We start from the raw sequence: 25,772 nt of genomic DNA, 5'->3' as shown, positions 1-25,772 counted from the left end.
CTCTGCCAACAAATGCTCAGGTCTTCTCCCCACTCTTGCTTGCCGCTCTCCCAGGCAGACACAATCCTGCCTGTTAGGAGGATTTGACTAAGCTAGAGACTTTATCAAAACCACCTTGTGCCCATCCAAGTGTGAAACCCAAGCTGAAACCCAGGCTGCTGGGGTTTACCAAGAAGCAAGGAATTCCAACCAAAAACACCAATAGCAGGAAGAAGAACCTCAAACTAGCAGGCGCTCAGGTAAAGTTGAAATTAGACCTTGAGTGCTCACTGTAGATGGAAAACAGAATGCAGGCTGACTCTTTGGTGGCAGACATGTTGTACAAGCTAAGGCTGTTCCTCATCTGTGTTGCCTCTGTAAGCCGCCAGGGAGACGTGAGACATGGGACAGCGCCAACGTTTTCAGTGATGACACACTACAGTCAACACACCAATGAGTTCAGCTGTAAATCTTACACACCCTGACACAGCTGACACAAACAAGTCTCTGGTTTCTCTGTGTCTGTGTCCTCACCTGCAGCAGACAAAGTCACTTGTGTCCAACCTAAGCCAGAGGATGCTGTGTGCTTCTGGGAAGATCCATGAGGCATGCCAAGCTCTACACATAGAAAGAGTTTATATGTGCTTGGCCCAGGAAATGGCACTGTTGGGAGGTGTGGCCCTGTTGGAGTAGGTGTGTCACTGTGGGTGTGGGTTTTAAGACCCTCCTCCTAGCTGCCAGGAAGCCAGTATTCTGCTAACGGCCTTCCGATGAAGATGTAGAACTCTCAGCTCCTCCTGCACCATGCCCGCCTGGATGCTGCCATGCTCCCACCTTTATGATAATGGACTGAACCTCTGAACCTGTAGGCCAGCCCCAATTCCATGTTGTCCTTATGAGAGTTGCCTTGGTCATGGTGTGTGTTCACAGCAGTAAAACCTTAACTGAGAGATCACCAGGAAAACGCAAGTGGCAATACCTCGTGCATGTATTTGTTCCCAACAAACAGAGTCAACGATTTAAACTGTCATGTGCTCCACCTTTGCAGCCCTCGGCATGCTTGAAAATCTGACTGATGAAGCCAGGTGAGCTTCCAGCTCACACCCACATGGACTAAGGAGTCATATGAAACACACCTGTGTGTGTGTGTAAGACTACAGACCACAGCCACATTAAGCTCTTTAACAGTGGTGCTTTCTGACACCATGAGTATTTGTTGTTAGTATTCGTGCACTAGGACTCAGAATATATTTCTATCTCCCTGGCGAACAAGCCCCTTAACTGAAAGTCTATCATGGTCTCCACACTGTTTTCAGTTTCAGGGGTTAGATATAAAGATTTCTGTGTTAGAAATAGAACACAGGGGGGACAGACCTAATTTTATCAGCATTTAGAATCTGCTGAGGATCATCATGCCAGTTTGTCATTAGAAGCACACAAATGCTAAAGCTGTTTTAAGTGACCAGTCAAAGTTTGTATGAGTATGCACAGGAAAGGGAGTCATAAAAACATACACAGAGGATGAAAGGCATCTCCATCGAACGCAAAGACCTGAGCATCCCACAAAACAAAAGCTAAGCGTGGCCCCACTTGCCTGTATCCCCAGCTCTGGAGAGACAGAGACCAGCAGATTCTTGGGGACCACTGACTTACCAGCCTAGGCTATCTGGCCAGTTCCAGGCTGGGAAGAGACACTAAATTAAGCATGTTGCCTGAGGAACAGCACTAGAGATTGTCTGGCATTCACATACACACAACCCCACATGCACTAACACACACACACACACACACACACACATGCACGCACGCACGCATGCACGTGCACACACACATGCATGCACGCATGCCTGCACATTAAAATAGGTATGTGCACAGAGATACAAAGGAAAAAAACTGTTTTATGGTTTAAAAAAAAAAGTATATGATGAATTCATAGATAGAAATACATGATACTATTTTAAAATAACAAAAGCCAAATGGACTTACGAATGAATAACTGTTCCCCCAAATAAATGATGTTCTTAAAACCTTCCAACTGTGGGTTTTATCTATTTCAGTCTGAAGTCTGCTGAAGCTCTTCAGACAACTTCTGGAACTCTGCTTATCACACACTATTTCTCTGACAACTCTGTCTTTCTTACTTACTTGGACGATGTTTTATGTACCCACTCTATACCAGCTCATGCCAGAGGCTGCTGGCATTTAAAAAGAAAATGAGTAAGATAAAGCTATATCATTATAGAGACCCTAGCCTGCTGAGGAAGAAACACGCATGCCCAGGTGGTGTTGCAGGGCTTCTAAGTCTATAGAAACAAATACACATGCTCAGAATTCCACAGTGCTATTTCTTCTACTTTCTATCTAAAAGGGAAGGACTCCCAGTGGCAAGAAGAAAGTCTTTTTAAGTGAGTGTTGGGAGTTGGTCTGGCATTATGCATATACATGCTGAATTTTGAACCCCAGACGAGTGCATAGATCTTGCTGCCCCATTTTAAGTTATTGGTTAATAAAAGGCTAGAGTCTGTGATTGGGCAGTAGATAGAAGGAAGTGGGACTTGAGGAGCGAGTGAAGGATCTCAGAAGAGACCAAGGAATGAAGGAAAGAGAAGACAGAGAGGAAGAGGCCACCATGAGCCTGGATGGATCATGAACATGTGGCCAGGAGAAGTGCCACCTGAGGACAGGCTAATGGAGCAGAAACAGCCCAGATGACACACAAACAGTAAGTGACAAGAGAAATATAGGTGAGCATGCATAGGACCTGCCCAGTCAAGGCGAACAGCTTGTAAATAAAACACCAGATCTCTGTGTCTTTTATACAGGCTAGCTAGAATAAATAATTCATTTACAGTTGAGTCAGATTCCCAGAATTTTCACTTGACCTACAAGTGGGGAGTAAAAAGAAGGATGAAGAAGAGAGTGCGATCACGGAGAGCCAGATCTCTGTGGGAAACAGCACATGCAAGGTGATTTATGAGGCATCTCCAATGTTTCCTTTATTTGTGTATGCATGCGTGCATGCATGCATGCGTGTGTGTGAGTGTGTGTATGTGTGTGTGCATGCATGGGTACATGTACGAGTGCCCACAAAACAGAGGTACATGGGTGCAAAGTGCCCTGGGAAGTAGATGCCCTAACGCTGGAATTATAGACAGTTATAAGCTGCCACACCTCAGTGCTGGGAACCCAGCTCCAGTCGTCCACAGCACAGTAAGTACTCCTAACCACTAAGCCATCTCTCAAGCCTTTTGGTTACTTTGTAATAATAGTAGTTATTACTACTATTATAAGGTACTATATAAGATATTATTTTCATTTTATAATGTAATTATTAATAGTATGTATACATTGGCCAAAAAGCAAACTAAACTCAGAAGGAAGACAAAAATTCATCAACATTTCCTAAAACCGTCAGTTGCTCTAGGAGTTTTTCTAAGTCAACTGAAGTCATCTCTCACACACAGCATCTCAGGGGATGCCATAGTTTGCTCCTTAAACCAGATACTGGTTATCCATCAGCCTAAAGACAGATCATGCTGGCCATAACCTCGCTCGCTGTTTAGAGAAAGACTATGAGTTCCGTATACATAACAGCCACTTGGCCAAAGCGGCCATCGGAGGCTTCCTAAGAATGCCAAGCATCTTCAGCCAGCATCCATGTTCTCAGGTAAGTAACCAGGGGACAGCAAGTAAACAGCCCCATGAGCTCCCAATGGAGGCTACAAAGGGGTTCCAAAATGGGAGTAAAAGCATTGCAGGCAAAGCAGCTTTGAAAGACAAGGGCGGAGCATAGACAAAGAGTTCACAGAGCTCAGTGGAGAGAGGGGATTCCTAAACGGTTGCTTCTCAGAGAGGTTCCTGACCTTAGGAAACTCTGTACAAACCATAGGATCCTCTAGCACCCCTCCATGAAACACAAACCAACAAAAGACAGGAGTGGTAGTGATACAGTATTACAATATTAATTAATGTTAATGCAATATTAACAGTAAGACTAAATGGAACTGGAGACCATTGTGTTCAGTTAAGGAAGCTAGACTCAAACAATCATCACATCTTTTCCTAAAAAATCTAGACAGGAAAGAAAGAGACATGAAAGTTGAAGAAAGACAACGAGGAAAGAGAAGGACCAATGGGAAAGGGAAGGAGACTAGAGAAGGTGCCGGTGGTAAAACGCGCCATATGCATATACGGAAATATCCCAATAAACCTTACTTTGTACAACTAGCATGCACTAAGAAACAAAATAATAGCAATGAAAAAAGCTGTAAATGATAGCTCATCAAAGAAAAAAATCATAATTTATGTTCTCCATTCCAGACACTCATAACTTTCTGTCATTGCTAAAAAAACATTTTCATTTTAGATCACTAACCACAGCAGAAAAAAGTCAGCTATCTTTACAGCCTAAATCTATTGTGGCTTCCCACAATACTTAGGGGGGAAAAGTGTATCTGAGAACTAGATACTGCACAACTTGAGTGTGTGTAACTGCAGAGGGGGACTGAAATGCTTTTAACAGTCTCAGGGAAGACATCAGAATAAACTGGAACTCTACACAATGCACCACACGGAGCTTAGAAGTGACACAGTCCATGGTACACTGTGACTGTAGGTATGAGAGTAGAACTGCGGCAGCATCTGTCAAACTCTTTCTATGCTTGAACCCATCCTTACACCACCCTGGATGACAGTGATGGGGCAGGGGCCACATACTTGTTTTTTCCCAACATGCTACAAATGAATCAAAACAACACATCACTAAGGAATTACGATGCAATGATTAATTTCAACAGCTAATATCATACTGTGAGGCTGGAAAAATGAGTCACTGTTTTAAGAGAACTGGCTGCTTTTCCAGAGGACCTGGGTTCAATCCCAAGTACCCGCCAGGGCAACTCCCAAACATCAGTAACTCCAATTCCAAGGGATCTGATGCCCTCTTCTGGCCTCTACAGGCACTGCATACACATGATGCACATACATACATGCAGCCAAAACACCCATACGTATAAAATAAAACAACTTTAAAAAAAGAAACACTGCACTCAATAACAAAAATAGAGTAAGGGGGAGCTAAATATGCATATTATATTGAGTGTTACCTATACTTAATCTGATCATGAAAGAATAAACAGTTTCGGGCCTTCCTAAAGAGCATGGAACCATTCCAAATGATTTTGCTTCTCATAACCAAACATCTCAAGTAATTAAGCACCAATTTCAAGTCTGAACATAAGAGGTAAAAAAAGAACTACGCATGCAAACCTTTGACCATGGTTTGAGAATCACCCTAGGTTTCGTTGAGGTTCATCTAGGAAGCATGTAGGGTCATTCAGTACTAATGACCTGGGAAACTTCTCAGGCACGCCAACTTGACTGGGTTTCTTTGCTTTCTATACAGTCCAAAACAAGAGTCCAAAACTGAACACAGCAGCACACATATAACCCCAGAGGCTGAGATAGGAAGATCTCAGGTTCAAGGCCATTCTGGGCTACATAATGATGCAATGTAGTCATTTGAACAAACATGGCTCCCATAGGCTCATATATATTTGAATTCTTGTATAACTATTTAGGAAGGATTAGGATGTGTGGCCTTGTTGTGACATGCATGCCACTAGATATGGGTTTTGAAGTTTTAAAAGCCTAACTAATTTAGGTTAACTAGTTTGTTCTCTCCCTCTCCCTCTCCCTCCCCCTCCCCCTCCCCTTTCCCCTCCTCCTCTTCCCTCCCCCTCCCCTCTCCATTCCCCTCCCCCTCTCCACCTCCCCCTCTCCCACACTGCCTGCTGGTTTTTTTCTCAACATGTTGCCTGCCTGCCTGCCTGCCTGCCTGCCTGCCTGCCTGCCTGCCTGCCTGCCATGATGATCATGGACTAATCCTCTGAAACTATAAGCCAGCCCTCAATTAAATGCTTCCTTTTCGTAAGTTGTCTTGGTCATAGTGTTTTGTCATCACAATAAAAGGGTAACTAAAGCACACAAAGAAAGAAGACGAGAAGAGTCTCGGCATACACAGGACAGAGGACCAAGGCCACCACGTAGTAAACAACATGACTGCAGGGATCTTCTTATGTCATCAACCCATGACATGTCTGGACATCTATAGTAATGGCTAGTTTCTGTCATTTTAATTTTTCAGTAGAGGGAAGCAATCCAACACCTCGGATATTAGTGATGGGAAAACAGATCTCGGGCACTCATCTTCTCTCTCCACCTAAGCTTTGCCTTCACTAAGTTCTTGGCCACACAAAGGTGCCTGGAAGACCATGCAATAGCTCAAGGGTGGGCAGCAGGAGCTCAAGGGTGGGCAGCAGCAGCTCAGGGTGGGCAGCAGCAGCTCAAGGGTGGGCAGCAGCGGCTCAAGGGTGGGCCATAGCCAGCTGCGCTCTTCCCCTCCCAGAGCCTCCGTGCCCACCTCAGGAGGGTGATCGGCTCAGCTACTTCACTCGACAGCCCGTTTCAGTTTTTAAAGTGTGTTTCAAATCAGGGATCTTGGTTAAGTGTTTTTATTTAAGAAGAGGAGGAGGAAGAGGAAGAATGTTCAATGCCCACCAAATTATCAAATAGGATACTTGACGTCAGGGTTGGCGTACATTTGGCCCTGTAGATATGCAGACATACTCTCCCTTAGGAATATGAAAACTATTGTGAACCTTAGCATTTAATAGCTCTCTCTCCAGCAGGATCTGGGAGCAGCTGAAGAAGGGGAAGGAACATGATCAAAATATGTCGTATCAGAAATAAAAACATTTTAATTAAAAGGAATATAGGAATGCACCTGACAAATCTGTCCTCGTGTGAATTACAGGATTTTTTTTTATTGTTATGATCCTGAATTGATAAATGTACCATCAAAGGATCCTACGTCTAAACGTGAGCAGAATCACAGGTGTCCGGTGAAGTTTTCTTATCCTTCTGGGTCTACTTGATTCAGACCTCGTGACCATTGGCAGATGAAATGGAGCTGCTCTCTGTCTCTTCAGGTTTAATATGCTGTGGTTAAACATGTGCACGAGTTTCCTCTGCACCACTACACTCTCTGATAAAACTGAAAACGCCGGATTTTCAGAGGTGGTGTCCCAGAGTCAACTGGCTCTCACCTCCTATCCATCCTGATTTGGAGGAGTAGAGAACTGTTACTTGGGTAGGGTCATCTGAATTTTCTTAAGGAATACGAGTCTGTGTCAAATATTAAATGTTTTATGCTTTTTAAAACTTGAGAGCCACCACAAATACTTGGAATGCATCTCTCTCCCATAGAAAGACACGCACACGTGCGTATACACACACACACACACACACACGCACGCACACATACACACACACGCACGCACACATACATACACACACGCATGCACACACACGCACACATACACACACACATACACACACACGCGCACGCACACATACACACACATGCATGCACACACACATGCACGCACACACACACGCACGCACACACACACACACATACACACACACACATACACACACACACACATACACACACACACACACACACACATACACTCTGCAGACAATATTTAGCAGCCTGTGGACTTTCCTGAAGCCCATGAGCAGGCCCTAAGACCCCTAGGTTAGTAACCGCTGCTTGTGTTGGTAAACAGGTGTGATTCAACCCTTGAGCAATCTCTAGCACCTCACCCTCTGAGGCGACAAGGAATCTAATCCCACCTTTGAAGGCACTTATCATACACTCGGCATTCGGCATTCGTCAGAAATAATTACCACAGCGTTCTTTTTGTTGTGCGGTAAGTTGCTCAAAGCGTAAGGGGATTAACTGCTCTCGGGCAGGACCCTGGCTCTTTTCCTATCTTGGAGGTTGAGAACCTGGGCTCAGGATGGCCTTCTGTGCAGGCAGGCCACGGTGACTTCATTCTGATTCTCCCCAGAGAGCTAATCAGTAGACTTCCTGACGCTGGCAACACAAACAAACCTGGTTGTCTCTGGAAGGACAGAGACAACACTCCTGAGATTCCAACCCACCTGTCTTCGTCCCTTGTCCGAGCTCACTGGACACATGGTCCTTCCCTCCCTCTTCTCAAACCCCTGTCAGATACATGACCACCACAGCTACATATGGTCACTGTAGTCTCTAACTTAGACCCTCTCATCTGGAAAGGGAGGCAGAAGGAGACATAAGAAAATAGTCAACAACTTGGAAGGAGCAGTTAGATGAGATTTCTACTGCACTACAGCCAGTCATGTAACTAGTTGCCTATAACTAACGGTAAGTTTCAGAACAGGTAATAGAGAGTATTTGGAATGCTCCCAACAACAATAAATAATGAGAAAGAAAGAAAGAAAGAAAGAAAGAAAGAAAGAAAGAAAGAAAGAAAGAAAGAAAGAAAGAAAGAAAGAAAGAAAGAAAGAAAGAAAGGGAAAAGAAAAGAATGGTCTGACTCTCATTTGATTACAGGGTAGTGGTGATCGCACTAGACTCCCAGCGGTATTATATTTATTATACATTGATCAGATTTCAAGTAAGTTAGCATCTTTCAGCCTCTCTTGTTCTGCAACTATCTGACATAACTTTATCCTTATTGCGAGTCATCCAGACACTGCCTGCAGTGCACTGTCAGGCCCACAAGTCTGCCTTAATCATTCCTCCGACTCCAAGACGGAGTTAAAGTCGGAGAGAGATAAAACTACTATGTAGAAGATTTGTTCCTTCATTGAAAATATTTTATGAGACTTACATTACATGAGATTTATATTTTTGGGACCACTCACAGTTGTTCCTCATACTCTCGACAAGTTTCCCATCTTGTAAGCTTACAGGGTAACAGGTAACTGGACTTAACTATAAACATTAAATTACTAATATTAAAATGAGTGCATTTTCAAAACAGCGAGGACTCCAAATCGTGAGCAGGCCCAAAGTGAGAATGAAAAGTGAAGTTTGGACTAGGAGGATGGCTCAGGGGTTGGAGCTGGTGCCGTGCAAGTGTGGGCTCCTGAGTGTGAATCACTAAACACGCATACATAGGGAAAGGTCTGCAGTATTGAGGCTCCAACAAGGGAGATGGGGAAACAGAAGATGAGAGTCCCTGGGGGCTCCCAGAGACTACCTTGCCCTATGCAGCAGTCAAACCACAGAGAGAACTGGCCTCCCCCATGGTAGAGAGTAAGGGCTGACTGAGTTTGTCCTCTGTGCAGACCTGTGAGCATGTGTGGACACACACACACACACACACAAAACCCACCCACACATACAAGTGTAGACAGCATAAGTGAGAAGGAAAAAAAAATAGTTTTCAAGCATTCAGCATCCTTGATTACTTTTCCCTCAACCCTGTGACTAGAAACCAGGACAACAATGAAAACCCTGCTCACCTTGGAGAACAAAGACACCTCTAAAAATAAAAATAAATTAAAAAAAAAATCAACATTTCCAAGCTGTAACATAATGGTTTCCTGGTACACAGAAAGACATGCTTGCTACTTGACCCCCACGTGGGAGCTGTGGCAATTAATTATTCAGCATCTGTAAAGTGCTTTGAGAATAAGACGCTAAGTGCTAAATATCATCATCAATTTTCAGCAAACCACACTGAAAGTGAGCTCACTGGATCTGCCATGGGCCTGAACCATTAGTGTAAAAGTCTCTGCTTTCTCTCCCCTTGCATTTAGGCCATTAGACCAAAGAGCTCATGGTGACGCCTGTACGGGCCTGTCCTTCCCTCCTGACAGCCTTTGACTGCCTTGTGAGAAAGAGCTAGTACTTGATTTTCAGAGAAAATGTAAGTTCTAATAATGTGGTCTGATGGGGATTTATCATCTTTACTTATCGTACTTCCTTTCTCTTTGGCATTTCACATGAGCTGTGTAATAGAGGGAAGTTAATAAGGCATTTCACTCGCGAAACTTTGTACGCAGTTTAAACTCTGGTTTAATGTACTTCTTTGGTACATTGCTACAGCAAACACTCATGTGTGTGTCCATGACCATATGAAATGTATAGTTATGACTAAGAACTGATTAAACTTTGCATTCTAAACAGAAGCAATGAAGCAACAATCAGTCTATCTACCAAAAAGCTCTGGAGGAAGAAATGTTCTTCCCTAATTATAAACTTTGCTAGTTTGCGTTTCTTTATTTTACACCTCATAACTGGGTTGCTTTTCACCAAATCATGCTGAAGATATGGTTCGGCGTTTAAAACCACTGGCTCATCTAGAGGACCTGGGTTTGATTCCCTACACCCACGTGGCAGCTCACAATCATCTGTAACTGCAGGACCACAGGACCTGACAGCCTCTTCTGACCTCCACGAGCATTGCACACATGTGGTGCACAGACATCTGCAGGCAAAGCGCGCGCGCACATGCGCGCACGTGCGCGCGCACACACACACACACTTAATAGGATTGTAGGGTGGGAGTGTTTTCTGCTTCTCTCTCTCTCTCTCTCTCTCTCTCTCTCTCTCTCTCTCTCTCTCTCTCTCTCATTAAGTAGCTCTTAAGCAGAAGTTATGAGCCAAACATCTTCAAAGCCACCACACAGTAATTGTGCCCAGCTCGGGATTAGACACACAAGTACAGAGGTCATTCTCACTTATACCAGCTTTGAAGGCAATACCATTTGCTAGCCCTTATCTCTTGCAAAACAAGAAACCCTCCACCCCCAAGTCCTAATCTGTTTGGAACTTCAACGCTATGCCTGCATAACATTCTTGCCTATGGAGTTTTTACCTACTTGACAGCCCTCAACACAGTTTTCTTACAAGGTAATTTATGTGTCTTAATCCCCTAAATGCAACTTTAAAAGCCATTGTCCTAATTTGTTTTCAAAGGCTGTGATTATAAACATTGACCAGAAACATCTTGGTGGAGAAAAGGGTTTATTTGAGCGGACAGGTCACAGTCCATTGTTGACAGAAGCCAGGGCAGGCGCATGAGGCAGAAATGTGGAAGCAGGAACTGCAGCCAGAGGCCATGGAAGAGTGCTGCTCAGTGACTTGCTCAGCTTGCTTTCTTACCGTGGGCCCAGGAGTAGCACCACCCACAGTGGGCTGGGCCCTCTCATGTCAATCATTCGTCAAGAAAGTGCCCCACAGACATGCCCACACGTCAGTCTAATGGAGGCAATTCCTTAATTGAGACTCCCTCTTTCCAGATGACTCTAGTTTCTATCAAATTGTCAAAGACTAACCAACACAGGCATCTTTGCCTTTCCAAAGAGCTTATTATGGGATGAGTTTTTCCCACTCACATGTAACCACTAACATGTTTTACACACATACTACTGACCTTTAAATATTTTATCTATATTCGTATTCATCCCTCCCAAACATGTCTCAATCAAATACTAAAGGGAGATCTTAAATGTGTTCAGCTTTCCTAATCTCAACAGGTTGTTTAAAAAATGCTAATTGCTGGTGAGAAGATCAGATCTCCATTAGACTCATGACTCAGAGCAGGAAAGTAACTATGAAACTGCATGGAGTCCAGAAGACTGCTCCATCCAAATAACAGTCAGTGCCCAAGAATTAAAGTAACACAAAAATTTCTCATTGATTCTGGCTGATGCAATGTATCCACATAGTCCTCTTCTTCTTAATAGTAGTTTATAATAAATGTCTAAATAAATTTCTTTCTGTGGATCACTCCTAACAATCTCACTTCCTAAAAAAAAAAAAAAAAAAAAAACCTAAGGCACCTACAAGTAATTTAAGCTGAAGTGGAAGCTGAACTCAACAGATAAGGAGTTAGAGAGATGGCTCAGCGGTTAGGAGCACTGGCTGCTCTTCCAGAGGTCCTGAGCTCAAGTCCCAGCAACCACATGGTGGCTCACAACCATCTGTTATGAGATCTGATGCCCTCTTCTGGTGTGTCTGAAGAAAGTGACAGTGTACTCAAATACATAAAATAGATAAATCTTTTTTAAAATACTATTTTGGGGAGGAACTAGAAAGGTGGATCAATGGTTAGGTGCAATTGTTCTCTTGAGAGGTCCCAAGTTTGGTTCCTAAAACCTGTGGGGAACAGCTGACAGATGTCTGAAACTCCGGCTCTACTCTGCTAGCTTCAGGGCATTATGCCAATAATTAAATATTGATCCACACTTGACATGTTTCATGACTATTTCTGCTTTAATGTTAACAGTGTTATCAGTCCTTTTAAAACAAAAACAACATATATATATATATATATATATATATATATATATATATATATATATACACACACACACACATATAAACATATACACATATACATACACATATCACAGCAACCATATAAGGGGACCCCATTTTCAAAGTACTTAGCACTCACTCATGTCCCTAATGAGAATATAAAAATTGACCATGCCCGCCACTAAGCGAGAAGTGAACCAGCAGAAGCTAAAGCCCACAAGAGCATTAATTCGAAACCAAATTTCTAAAATACTCTAGGTGATGTACCCTACGTTGGTGTCATTTAAATGCTGAAAAGTAACAAAAAGGATTCCAGAATGTTTAAGGGACAAGCATTTCATTGTCAAGGTCACATTAACTGATGGCAGGGGCTAACCTCTTCCTGTGGCACCAGGGCAATAGTAAGGTGCAAAAACCGAGCGGACTTTCCTGTCTCTCCTGAGCTCTGCTTCCATTTAGAGAACGCTGTCTGTATCCTTGGTGGAGGCTAAGATGTGCCTCGCTTGATCGCTCTCTTGCTCACTCTCTCTCACACACACACAAACATGCTCTCTTAAAAATGTCACCTGCCATATGACCAAATTCTTCAGATTGTAATGTCAGTACTTATTCCTTCTGGATCTTCCCAGTAAACATATATAAATACCAGTAGGACATGTAACCCATTAGAATGCATCAAATTGCCCCTAATATATTGCCAGGTGTCATCTTCTTAGAGGAAGAACTAGGAAACATTAGTAAGGAGAGGAGAGCACTCCATTGCGGGCCTAGGGTCAGGGAGAGTTGAAAAACACCAAATGTAACTTCCCATGCACTTTTCTAAGTACACCATCCCCACTAACTTACTTAAGTCTTGGGAACTGAGTTAGGTGAGCTCAGCTGAGAAGCTGAGACCTGGGGACACAAAACCACCAGCCACAGCCCCTCCAGATACTGCTCTGTGGTGAAGAAGTCCTAGGGCCTGTTCCCCCTTCCCAAGTGGGACACCTGGCGGTTCTCCGGAGATCCTGCTGGGGACCTGTTGAAGCCTGCCTTATTCTTGTCTTACATTCCAGCTCCTCTCTCTGCTCACTCCCATTTTCTCTCTTCCATTGTTCCTCAGCACAAGACCCCAATCCCCCACCCCCAAGATCTCATCAGCTACTCAAGGTGCACACACTGGAGACAGTGCAGGAGGTGGCACATGAGCACAGGCCCTCTGGCTCTAGAGCCCACCGTCATAAGCAGCACCAGAAAGTTCTGACAGATACAGAGGATCCAGAAACGTATGGAGCTTCGCTTGAGCCTCACCAGCCTGCGGGTACAAGGAGGCTTCAGGAAGGAAGCTGAGATTAGCATCTTCCCAAGGCCTGCTCTTCCTCTCAGCCTCTGCTGGCTCTGCCCTTCACACAGCCTTTGGGGATTATCAGTGTGCACGTGAGGGTGTCACTTTTCTCTCCAAGATACAATTATCCACACTTTTGTCTTAAAAAAAAAATTTAAGGTGCCACAGCTATCTAATCAGAGATTAAGGCCTAAGAGCATGAACAAGTTGGTTAATAGCCATATAGCAATCAGCCCACCCATTCCCACCCTGGACACGCTCTCTGAATTGCATAAAGATCAAGAGAGGCAGGCAAAGGGAAAATTGTTCCATGTGTCACTAAGATGGGAGATAAGGATGTACGACTCACTTTACAATGATGACCATCAAAAATGTTTTAAGACAATTTTAGCTCGGACCCTAATTAGGTAAGCTTCAATCATCAGAAAATTCTACTGAAGGGAATACTTGACAGCACCCACCGCTGTTAACTCAAGCAGGCAGGTTCACAGTTTCCCAGAACCAGGTCCCTCCAGAGACCCCTTGCTGCCTTAGACTGGGCACCCCACAGCCAGGGCTGCAAGCCTTTGTCCATCCCCCTTTTTCCCCAAGGCGCCACACTCCCTAAGCACTTACATCCCCAGACACTTAGAGATGCACTCCAAGCAGAAAGCCGCTAGAAGCCTACATGTTCTGACCTGCTCTGCTGTTGCTCTGGCTTTTCGATAAAGACCTGAGGTTGTTCAAGCTCATGTATCTCTCCGTCACAGTAGCTAAAAGCAGCAACCAAGTGGGGAGATGTGGACTTCCCAAACTCGAAATTGTGAACGCCTTGTTATGCTGCAAAAAGTTATCAAACACAATCTCTGTCTCTCCCTCTCTACCTCCCCCTCCCCTTCCCCCTCCCTCCCCTTCTCTCTCTGTCTCTCTCTCTCTCTCTGTCTCTCTCTGTCTCTCTCTCTGTCTCTCTCTCTGTCTCTCTCTCTGTCTCTCTCTCTCTGTCTCTCTCTCTCTGTCTCTCTCTCTCTCTCCTGTGTATGTGTGTGTGTATGTGTGTGTATGTGTGTGTGTGTGTGTGTGTGTGTGTGTGTGTTACGTACACACCTTTATATAGGTCCATTTTGTATAGGTGCATGTGCCAACGCATACATAGAGGCTAGAGGTCAAAACTAGGTATCTTTCTCTATCACTCTCCACCAGCTTAGTTTTGATTCAGGGTCTGTTTCTGAGCCTGGAACTCCGCATTGGCTACAGTAAATGGCCAGTGAGCTCCCAGAATGCCCCTGCCTCCACCTCCCTACTAGCATTCCAGGCTTGCTCTGCCATACCCGCTGGTCCATCCACGGATGCTGGGACTCCAATATCAGGTCCTCGTGTCCACGCAGCAAGCGCTCTGCCCGCTGAGCCAGCCTCCCAGCCCCTGGCAATGATTCCTAAACTTTCAGAAAACAAAAGTTGCCTCATTTGTTTGGGAAAGCAAACAACTTCCCACTGGTGGAATTATTCCAAATCAAGAAATTATACATAATGATTTCAATAGCAGCAAAGACTGGATTCAGAGAAATCATCACAAGGTCTATGTGCTCATTTTATAATCTCATATAAAGTTGAGACTGTGCACACACTAGTGCCCTCCGGTTAAGGTAAGAGCCGAGACATGACATGCTGGGGAAGATGCCAGAAATTGTCATGTGGGGTTGGACCCACCATCCAGATCATGGTTCAGTGAGATCTTCCTGAGGAAGAGAGACATATTACACATCACGGCCAGCGAGCTGAAGGAACAGAGCTCTGTGCAAAGGGAATGGCTCCGAACACCCTGGATGCGGAGAGCATGGTCACCAGAAGATTAGGCCTCGTGACCAAATATGCCCATCTTCTCTTCACAGCTATATGAACATGTGGTCCCTGAGGGATTTCTCCAGATGTTCTTCTTCTGAAGAAGCCAGTTTCTCCATGTGATAAGCAGCTCTGAGAAATAGCTACTATACAAAACTTTGAGTATCATCATGGTAAGCCTAATTCTTCTGTTATAACTGGTGCTTCTGGTTCTCAAGCTTTTGGGTTTGAGGAAAGTGTTCACAGTGTCATAGGCTTCAGGGACATCTCACTCAGATATCAGACACCACTGGTTATAACCACAAGTCTTCATACAGGTCTGTCTGTTCTCAGGCGCTCATGCTGGGCTCTCTATTTCTCTACACTGGACCTACACCTTTTCCAGTAATGTCTATCTTGAAAACAAGATAAAACCCTCTAGGGAGTATTCATTTCTTAAGATACGTTTTAATTTGGCACGTGCGTGAATATTTTGCCTGCATGTATGGATGTGCACTGTGTGTGTGCAGTGCCTGGGCTGGCCAGAACAGGGCACTAGATCCTCTGAAATGGAGATAGAGATGGTTGTGAGCCACCGTGTCAGTGTTGGGAGCTCAACCCAGGTCCTATGCAAGAGCAGAGCACAGCTCTGTGCATCTGTCCATCTACTGTGCCATCTCTTTAGGCCCTTGAGGGAGCACTGCTGATGACACTTCGCACAGGCAAACGCATGCACAAAGAGTACTTGAAAGTCCTCAGTAAGAGATAATTAAACTCAAATATGTGTCCTAGTATAGGGACACATAGTAAGATTTTACTATAAATACTATACATACAAACAAGAGATCATCTATAAAGCACCAGAATATGCTATGCCTTCACACATATTGTAAGGCCAGTTATCAAACACCTAACATGGAGATATAATATTTTCATGCCGGCAAATATTACTCACCCAATTATATTTGTATAACATCTTTCAGAGATTGTGTAAGACCATCTGAACTTAGAACTCCTTATCCAAGATGCAAAATATGATCAACATAAAAAGTAGTTTGAATGAGAAGCCACCAAGTTAAGATGTCTTCCAGGAATCTTAAAAGTGGGAGGAAATTGAATAAAGGACATGACGAACTTCCTGTCCTGCATTTTAACAACTTCTTATGTTAATTTATAATGATTCCAAAAGAAACTGGGGCTGGATGGGGTGGCTCAGTGCTTAGGAGTCCCAGCCACCCAATGATGGGACCTGAAGTTTGGATTCTAGAACCCACATCACAGTCAGGGCATCAACAAATGCCTGTAAGATCCAAGGGATCCAAGTGCTCCTGATCTCCACAGGAGCACACTCACACAAGTGCACATACACGTGCGCACACACACACACACACACACACACACACACACAAAGAGAAATATCTTTTTAAAATAAAACTTAAAAGCCTTTAAATACTATTAATACTTTTAATCTCAAATAAATAGTAAGAGAATGTACAACACAGAGAACAAAGAAGCCACTCAAATCAAAATGGGTTGTTTTCCAAGAATCAATAACAGAAAACAAATACTTCTAACAAAGTTCTACCCCACAGTTACTGGATCCCAAATCAATAAGTCACAAGACATGTACAGAGAGGCAGGACAACAATGAGTCACAGCTGCTACCTGTGGTCAGTTCCTCCAGAAGTCCGACTCAGAGAACACGGGCATTTTAAGTCTTTTTTGCCCTAGCATGTACAGTTAAGGCATCAGCGTGAAAGATGCGTGTCTCCCACCCAGACTGAAAAAGTGTTCAACATAGAAGAGCACGCTCACCTGAGAGCAAGCCAAAGCGCAGGGCAGAATGGTGAGCGGTGAGTGTTCAGGAAGGACTCACAGTCAAAACTTTTGAAAGAAAAGTAAAACTCCAATTGCTTGAGCTTTGTTTTCTCCTGGTGTTTTTGGGTGAATTTTCATTGTCTTTCTTAATGTCTCTTCGAGGGAATCTACCTGACCTTGTTGAGCTAAATCCTTTGATGCATCCCCATCTGCCTCTTCTCATTTCTCTGGCAAAGAAGCTCAACCTGTAACAGTGAGGATGTGTGAGCCTTATGTACCTGCCTGATCAGTTAATACCCAGCATTTTCCGGGGGTGACTGATTTGTGGTGGTTGAAGTTCATCAGGACTTCAACAAGCTCCCTGATGAGAATTGGTTCTAATGCTTTGTCTTAATTCGGCTCCCAGAATCACACGGCAATCAGCATGTCCAGACACTGAGGATTCCCGTCCCCAATTGTTTTTTGAATAATCAAGAAAGAGCCAACGGACAAAAGCTGGGCAGGGTGAAAGAGGAGGGACTTTTGGGATTGGTTCCTGGACAAGATGACAGGGGAGAAAAGGGGATTCTGCCCTGAGAGGGGCATAGGACAGACCAAGTCATGACAGGTCTTAAAAGAGAGAGCAGACTTAAAGGCCCACCAACGAGCAGGGTGTGGTGGCGCACGCCTTTAATCCCAGCACTCAGGAGGCAGAGGTGAGTTCGAGGCTAGCCTGGTCTACAAAGTGAGTTCCAGGACAGCCAGGGCTACACGGAGAAACCCTGTCTCGAAAAACAAAAAAAAGGCCCACCAACAGCTAAGAATCCTGGAAAGTGGCCCTAGGGGCCACTCCCCTAATTGAGTCTGGGGTAGCTGAAATAAAATATAGATTTTGAAAGGTGTTAACTCAGGAATACTGAATGGGAGTGTGTGCTAGCTGCAGGGAAATTTGGAAGTGCCCAACCATTGAGCTAGTCGGGGAATATTTAAAATATCACTCTGTGTGTGTGTGTGTGTGTGTGTGTGTGTGTGTGTGTGTGTGTATTTCATTCATGAATCCAGAGCTCTTGGGTGGGTGTAGAGCACATGAGACCCACCAGGATCTCAGTGTGGATTAACAATTCACCATTACAGCTCTCTACCAGGAGGTCCAACTCTGCTCACATGGTGAGTGCTTGCCTCCTACAGTCTATAGAGGTCCAAGAACTGAGGGAATGTGCTGAGCAGCTGAACTGCTGTCCTGCTGTGGCTGTGGTCATGCATCTTCCAAGAGGGGCCCCTTAGAGTGCAGCCATCAACACCCAAGTGCCTGTTAAACATGTATTAAAGGCATTAGGTCTGTTGCATCAAGCCATGTAGGCAACAGATTTCCCTGCTGAGAACACTAGAAATGAAGAATGTATTAATTTCTATTTTACACCAGTTTAGATACTAGAGTTATTGTAATCCAATTCTTTAAACACTTATCCCTGGGCCAGAGAGATGGCTCAGCCGTTAAGAGCACTGGCTTCTCTTCCAGAGGTCCTGAGTTCAATTCCCAGCAACTACATGGTGGCTCACAATTCTCTGAGGGATCTGATGCCCTCTTCTGGTGGTGTCTGAACTCACCAGACATATGAATGACAGTGTACTCATATGCATAAAATAAAATCTTAAAAATAAATAAACAAAATCTTTTAAAATAAACAAAAACCCATCTTCCTTGCATTGCCAGCCTGATTTGCAAAGTCAAACCTACCACTGATTAAAAGCACCATGTGATCCTCAACACACACACACACACATACACACACACACATACACACACACATACACACACACATACACACACATACACACACATACACACACACATACACACACACATACACACACATACACACACACACATACACACACACATACACACACACATAGACACACACACACATACACACACACATACACACAAACATACACACACACATACACATACACACACATACACACACACATACACACACATAGACACACACATAGACACACACACATAGACACACACACATACACACACACATACATACACATATACACACACATACACACACACATACACACACATATACACACACACACACACACACACACATTTTAATTCTATTTAAATAGGCAAAAGAAAAAAAGAGTCTCAAAATCGACCATTAGCTGAGAAGCGGGAGTTAGGAGCGGCTGCTTCACAGGGCGGGCAGAGCTGTGCTCTGCACCCTGTCTTTCAGGGCACAGCGGGCACGTGTGGGAAACACTGTGTCCACAGTGGGTGGAAAGGGTTCTTTCTGAGCTGGAGCTTTCAGTGGAGATTCTCCCTCAACTGTTCAACTCCCTGTGCAACATGGTTTCCAAAGTTTCCGGCCTGGAGGAGCCACTCCAGTAGTCTAGATCTGGAAATGTGTTGCCTAGCACTCTAATTACACAGGCTAAAAATATGTGGTGTGTAGGCTTTAGGGGAATCATCCATAAACTGAAGAGCAAAATAATCATTTTTCAAGGGTGCTTTAGGTCCAGTGTGTGTTCCATGGGACCCAGACTTAATATGACCCATATAACGAAACGGGTGAACTCAAACTTCTGGCTGGTAAGACTCAATTTCCAACGTAATGTTTCACAAACCCTGCTCAGAAGTCAGCTTTATCAACAGAAAATAAAAGACTTAGAGGAAAACCTGCAAAGCACAGTTTGAGTTACTCCGAGTAAGAACCTAAGGAAGATAACAAAATGTGGTGTTCATCCAGTGAGCCAAGCATTTATTAATATGCCAGCAATTGCTCTGGGTGCTGGCACCATTCACGAATAAAGAGCACTGCAGGACACAATGATGATAATAACTAACATATGTATAAGTCAGAACAAAGCTTAATAAAGCTCATTTGGTGAATGCCTGAAACCTCCTCTGTGAGTTTAGTTCTATAGTGACTTTGGTAAAATAAAATAAAGTAAAATAAAATAAAATAAAATAAAATTTAAACTGACAATGTCTTAAATTCTGCAAATCAAATGTTGGGTAGTATAAGACGTTTGGGTCTTCAATTCATGGATCTTCCGAAAGCAGGTCTCCATCAAACACCGAGCAATGCAACATTACAAGACGTGTGACTGTCATGTTGAGTTGCTATAATGGACAAGGGTAGTTCTCCATGCCTTAGAGTGTTAGTTCAAAGTTGAACGTTAGGCTGTTTTTTAAGGATGGGATTTTATAGATTCCTACCATTGGGACAGTCAAGTTCAAATGTTCCTAGTCTCTTTACATACTGGCAGTATTTAGGAGAAGGCTCTACTGATGAACAAGTTTGCCCAACTAGCTGTGCTTTCTAAACAAGTAAATGAAATTAGTTTCCCAGGTATTAAAGCCTTCCTTTCTTGGGATAATATATTAGACAGAAACTTCAGGAGCAAACAAAAAATGACAATAATAACTAAACTAATGGATTACCTGATAAACATTTTAAAGAGTACACTGGACAGTGTAAATTAAATCCATGATGTGATATGCACATATAGGCTAGGTAAAATGTGCAATGCACAAAAGGCCCACTGTTCATAAAGATGTTTGTGGAAGACTTCCATTCACTGCATGTAGAAGGATGAATCTGTACCAACTTTGAGGGAAGCCATCAACTACTGAACCAAATCTAACAACTGAACTCAACACACACTACTAAGTTCTCCACACTTACTAAAAGATATATTCAGGAATACGCATATCAGCCCACTTCATAAGAGACAAATATTGAAAACAGTATCCATCAAGAATGGAACAGATAAACGTATCATGCTGTTCCCCAGAAGTGATTCACCTCAGAACAATGAGAGTAAACAAACTTGCTACTCCTGAACCCAGACCGAATCTCCCAAACACAGCATCCAACAAGAAAGGTCAGACCGCCACAGGGCTTGCTCATGGAAAACTGAGTGACAGGTAATCCACAGCCTCAGGAGTGAGAAGGTACTGTTGAAGGGACAGTGGCTTTCAGGGGAGGGGACCGGAGCCTTGGGGGCTTCCATTGACCTGCATCCTGATGTGAGTGCCGGTTCCAGAGGTGGATTCACTCAAGTAGATTGTTGAGCCATTCGATGATGCTTATGGCATTTGAGATGTTCTAACTACATATTGTACCTCAATCAAAACTTAAATAGGTGAGGCTGATGGAAGGAGTAAGGGGAAAAAAAGGAAAGAAGAAGAAGGGACACTGCCATACATGACACTATCAAATCTTAAGCCTTATGCTTTACTTCCGTTTATGGCCTTTTGGTCTCCTCTTCCTTTACCAACGGGCCGTCCACTCAGCCAGCTCAGCATCCGCTATGTACCTACCAATCTCAGCCCATTTCTATCTTCTGTTTCCTTGTTTACTGTTGACTGTGATATTAGAGCTCTTACAACAATCGTAACTCAAATGTGCTTCCTATACAAAGACTCTAAGAGATCTCCTGAGTGACGGGAGTCCTCTTCTATATACATCTTCGTCTCTCTGCCGCTCGGAGCCTTTCTGGAAGAGAGCATGCCAAATAGCTGACTATATAACTAGATCCCAGCAATCATTAGGAGGTGTCCTAGGCAAAGCTTTGGGTGCTTTACTGCTGTGTGAATTCTGCATGAAAATAAACTTAGCCCCCAAGACTGAAGTTACAACTGAAAACACCCAAACTGAGAATTAAGCAGGGCAACACCTTCAGCACTGTGGCATCTCAAACCTCAACCCTAAAGCAAGTGGGCATTGCTGATGGGTGGCATGGCCTAGGGGTGATAAAGATCACATTAAACGGGATGAACTTTCATCTGTTTTACCCTCTTCCTGTGTGACTGAAATAACACCCATCCCCTTCACCATTGTTCTTTGATGAAGATGAAGCAGGGGTCTGCAGATAGACTATGAATTACAGCCTCTACCCATAACTTCTCAAGGTGGTTTTTTTAAAAAGTTCTGTCTTGATTTTCGAGTCTCATAGCTAAGTATAAAAACATCTTCCATCTGCTTGATTCTCGGGGAAGAAGACCACATTTTGGCTCCCACAAACAACACATGAATAACAGTTTCACCATAACTGTTATTACTATTTCCACTGCCATCCGTTTTCAATACAGCTCCTAATTCAGGGGCAATAAAGACGTTATTACTAAGGAGTATACCCCTGTACGCTTCCTGTAGAAGACTGGAGGAAGCGTTTTTTTCTCTCTCCCACCTCACAGCAGGTAAATAAAAGCATGACCACTCACACTCTCATCTTCCTTTGGGGCCTTGCCAACTGTCTTGGCACTCTCTGCTGAGGCCAGAGAAATGCAGTACACGTCATAGCCTCAGAGCCATTGTGATAGTAGTCAATGTGGCGGAAGATAAAATAAAATGAGCCACCTCTGAATTTGTGCGGTTTTGTGTCTAACTATGCAGATTAGACAGCACTTCGTAAAAGAGTATCCACAACTATGGCTGGAAAAAATAGCTGAACATGTGCAGTGGTGGGTACACGAAATGCCTTCAAGTTAGGACCCAAGCATCTATGACCAAAATGTACCAAGGGTCTGAACGTTGGGAGTTAGGCAAAAAATATTTGTATCCAACATACCCCTGACCTTATATCAAAGAAACAGAATTTATCCCCTAAAATACCTATATGCAAGAGTTTGGTAAAGTTCTATTTGGTTCCTGGGTTTTCTCTAACTGTTCATTTTTGCTAAAGGGCCCCATTAAAAACAAATTTGATGGGTCTTCAAGTTGTCCTTAAAAAAAGCAACATCAAATAAGATAAGTGTTCTGTTTACAGCTTCCTCGGGTCAATCAGTCATGTACCCTGATCTCTTCCATTTTGAAATGAAAAAAACAAACAAACAAACTTGGAAACCATAATCATCTTCCACTTGTTCTTTCCAACCCAGACCTGACTATGCATCAAATCCAGACTTAAGCCTTTATTCCTAGTGTTTCAAAGGAGCACCAAGGAACAAGTTGACAGAGTATCTTGGCCACACTTCTGCAGCAGTGCATTCTCCCAGGCCTGGCTCCCCGAACAATAGCAGTCCTCAGGGACTGCAGCGCCCTCAAAGGCAGGCAGGGAAACCTGATTACCTACAGTGATTCACCACTGCGTTTCCTTCCTTAAGTGCTGTTTTCCTTTAAGCTGTGAGCTTCGGCCACAGACTATCGTGCCTGTTAACAGAACAAGAGATCAGAATCTTCAAATTGCACTTGCCAGAGCTCAGTGAAAAATGAGATTACCACCAGGGTGTGCTGGGAGATGTCCCAAAGGTTGCCTGGCTTCCAACACGGTTTTTTTTTTTTTTTCCTCCATTACAGATGCTTGTCTTCCTTTTCTACAGTATCTCTGTAGACCCTAATGTCTTCGTTTAAAATGATGGCACTTGTTGGCATACACTGCGAGCTCTCTTATGTTGGCAAAGTGAACCAAACTGAGCAAACTTCTGGCCACCTGAAAAGCTCACCTGCCTTGCATGTCTTCAAAAATAGCCCTCAACCAGATAATGATACTGACATTTTCATGCTGTAAAGTAGAAAGGGATGAGGCTTTCTGCTTTCTCAAATATACCTGGCATGACCAAAATATCCCATTTTCTGTCTCTCACCCCATCTATATATATGTCCTATGCCTCAAGAATTCATAGCAGAAGTTTCCTATCCCACCTAGGTATGGGGGGTTTTGTACCATCTCACCTATACCTGGAGATATGGTTAAAAAAAAAAAAAAAACTATTAAATTTCACCATTTGATGTAAGAGATCAGAATCCTGTTTAGATTTAACTTTAAAATGAAAGTAAAAGTTTTTCTCTGCTATGAAAGCTTTACAAAGCAGGCACGCTTCCTTTGAATGAAGCACAAATAGTCCCGGGCTAAGGTACAATAATGACTGAAAAGTATTTCGCTAACGTGACAAACACAAGGACCAGGGTTCTTAGAAACATTTTTTTTTATGTCTTTGAGTCGCCGAGCACAGGACTGGCTGCCAGAGAGAATTTCTTCACATCACAGTGAGAAAAGACAGTAGTGAGCAATACACACTTCCACTCAGATAATATCGCAACCCTAAGTCCCCGATTAAGAAAGGGAAGTTTGATGCAGCGCCTCAAGAAAGAGCCTTTCCAGGATTCGCGAGTGTTATTGCAGCCCAGGGTCGGGGAGTTTTCACCCAGAGCAAGTCTGTCTAGCACTGAAGTGAAAAGAGAGAGAGAAGTTAAGCAGCAAGGGGAAGAGAAAGGTGCTCTGAGCACTTCAACTTCAGACTGGAAGAACTTGCTGCAGGCAAGCTTGCTGAGAAGGTGGGGCCTCCAGGAGTAGGGAAAGGCAAAGCTACACCTTTACAGGGAACCCAGAAGTGCTCTACTGGCTAGAGCCTAGGCAGAAATGCTTTCTTGGCGTATCCCAAGTTTTCTTTTCCCCTTTTGTTCTCAGGAGAACTTTCCTTTTTGTGGAGCCCCGCTGCAGTTAGCTGCTGTCGCTCAGTGGCTGTTCTTAACAGACTGGCAAAGGCTGAGGGCAATGCACTTAAGAAAGGAATCACCTGTCCTTGCCAAGATGCACATGCTGCCGAGTACCTGAGGGAGAGCTCCGCTGTCGCCAGTCCACAGAAATCCCAGTTTAACCTCTGTCTCCACACCACCACCACCCCCCTTGCAAATAAATGTGTGCCGCTTGCAGAGAATCTGCCTGACTCACCCCCCGCCTCCGGCGTGCCAGGGAGAGATGCAAGTGCCCGGTCCTGGAGCGGACAGTGAAGTAGGGACCGCGGCCTCGATGGCACTATTGCCCCAACCTCCAGAGCTTAAGGATCTGGGGGTGTGTCCCCCCTCAAGCAGGTTCCCTGCCACACCGCGACCACCCGGGCTCAAGGAAACACACGTGTCAACTGCTCTTGAGCCCAGCCCGGGCGTCCACTGGCCCCACAGTCGTGGCAACAACGCCCGGTTACGCGCAGGCGGCTATGCAGTAGGGGGAAAACAGAACCACCCAAAGTCGTCATCTGAACGCTTAGACAGAATAAAAAGTACTTTTTCCGCAGCAACAGCAGCGGTGTCCACACTTCTCGGGCGCCCAGCCCAGGGGATGCCCGGCCCGCCACTGACCTCTCTCTCTCTCTCTCTCTTTCTCTCTGCGTCCCTCCCTGGACGCACCGAGGCCGCCAGCGCACCCTGCGGGACTGCCACCCAGTGCCCACCCCGCGGGCGAGGCATGGGGACGTGGCGGACCCTCCCTGCCACCTCTCCGGCCACTCACCTCCTGGGGTCGGGCTTCCTTCGCTCCTCCAGCTTGGCGACCGAGTGTGAGGCTGCAGCGGCCGCCGCCGCCGCTGCCGCCGCCGCCGCTTTCGCCGCCACCTCGGCCGCCGCCTCCACCTAAGCTCTGCCCCGCGCGCCGCCGGGGCTGGGAGGCGGGGGAGCGCGGGGACCCGGGCGGCGTGGGCTGGGAAGTTGGCGCGGCCGGTCGCAGAGCGCGCGGGGCAGCGGTCACAACTTTGGCGCCGGGTGGGTGGCTGCGCACTGTGCGCCCGGGAGGCGGCCAAGGGGCGAGGGTGGCCGCGGGAGGGTCGGCCCCGCGGGGAGGGATCAGCGACGCGGAGCGGAGGTGCCGGCCTCGGAGAGGGGACGGCGGCGGCGGGGCGGCTCCGCTCTACTCTGCCTCCCGCAGTTCCCGCGTGTGCGCCCGGCTCTCTGTGTGGCTGCCGGG

General features: G+C 44.8%; 1 protein-coding gene across 3 annotated transcripts in view; it reads right to left on the bottom strand.

Moving 5' to 3' along the window:
• The window catches only part of Slc4a4 (solute carrier family 4 member 4), a 326,617-nt gene extending 301,184 nt beyond the window's left edge, over positions 1-25,433 (bottom strand). Inside the window, exon 1 of one of the 3 annotated variants that reach the window (XM_021210774.2) lies at positions 25,323-25,433. The gene's annotated coding sequence lies outside the window, so the exon portion shown is untranslated. The remainder of the gene's footprint in view (positions 1-25,322) is intronic. The other 2 variants (XM_021210776.2, XM_021210775.2) reach the window with 2 other exon arrangements.
• Positions 25,434-25,772: the final 339 nt, after the last annotated feature.

The sequence above is a fragment of the Mus pahari genome, chromosome 13 (assembly GCF_900095145.1).
Source record: "Mus pahari chromosome 13, PAHARI_EIJ_v1.1, whole genome shotgun sequence".
NCBI lineage: Eukaryota > Metazoa > Chordata > Mammalia > Rodentia > Muridae > Mus > Mus pahari.
This window is presented reverse-complemented; position numbering and strand designations above follow the sequence as displayed.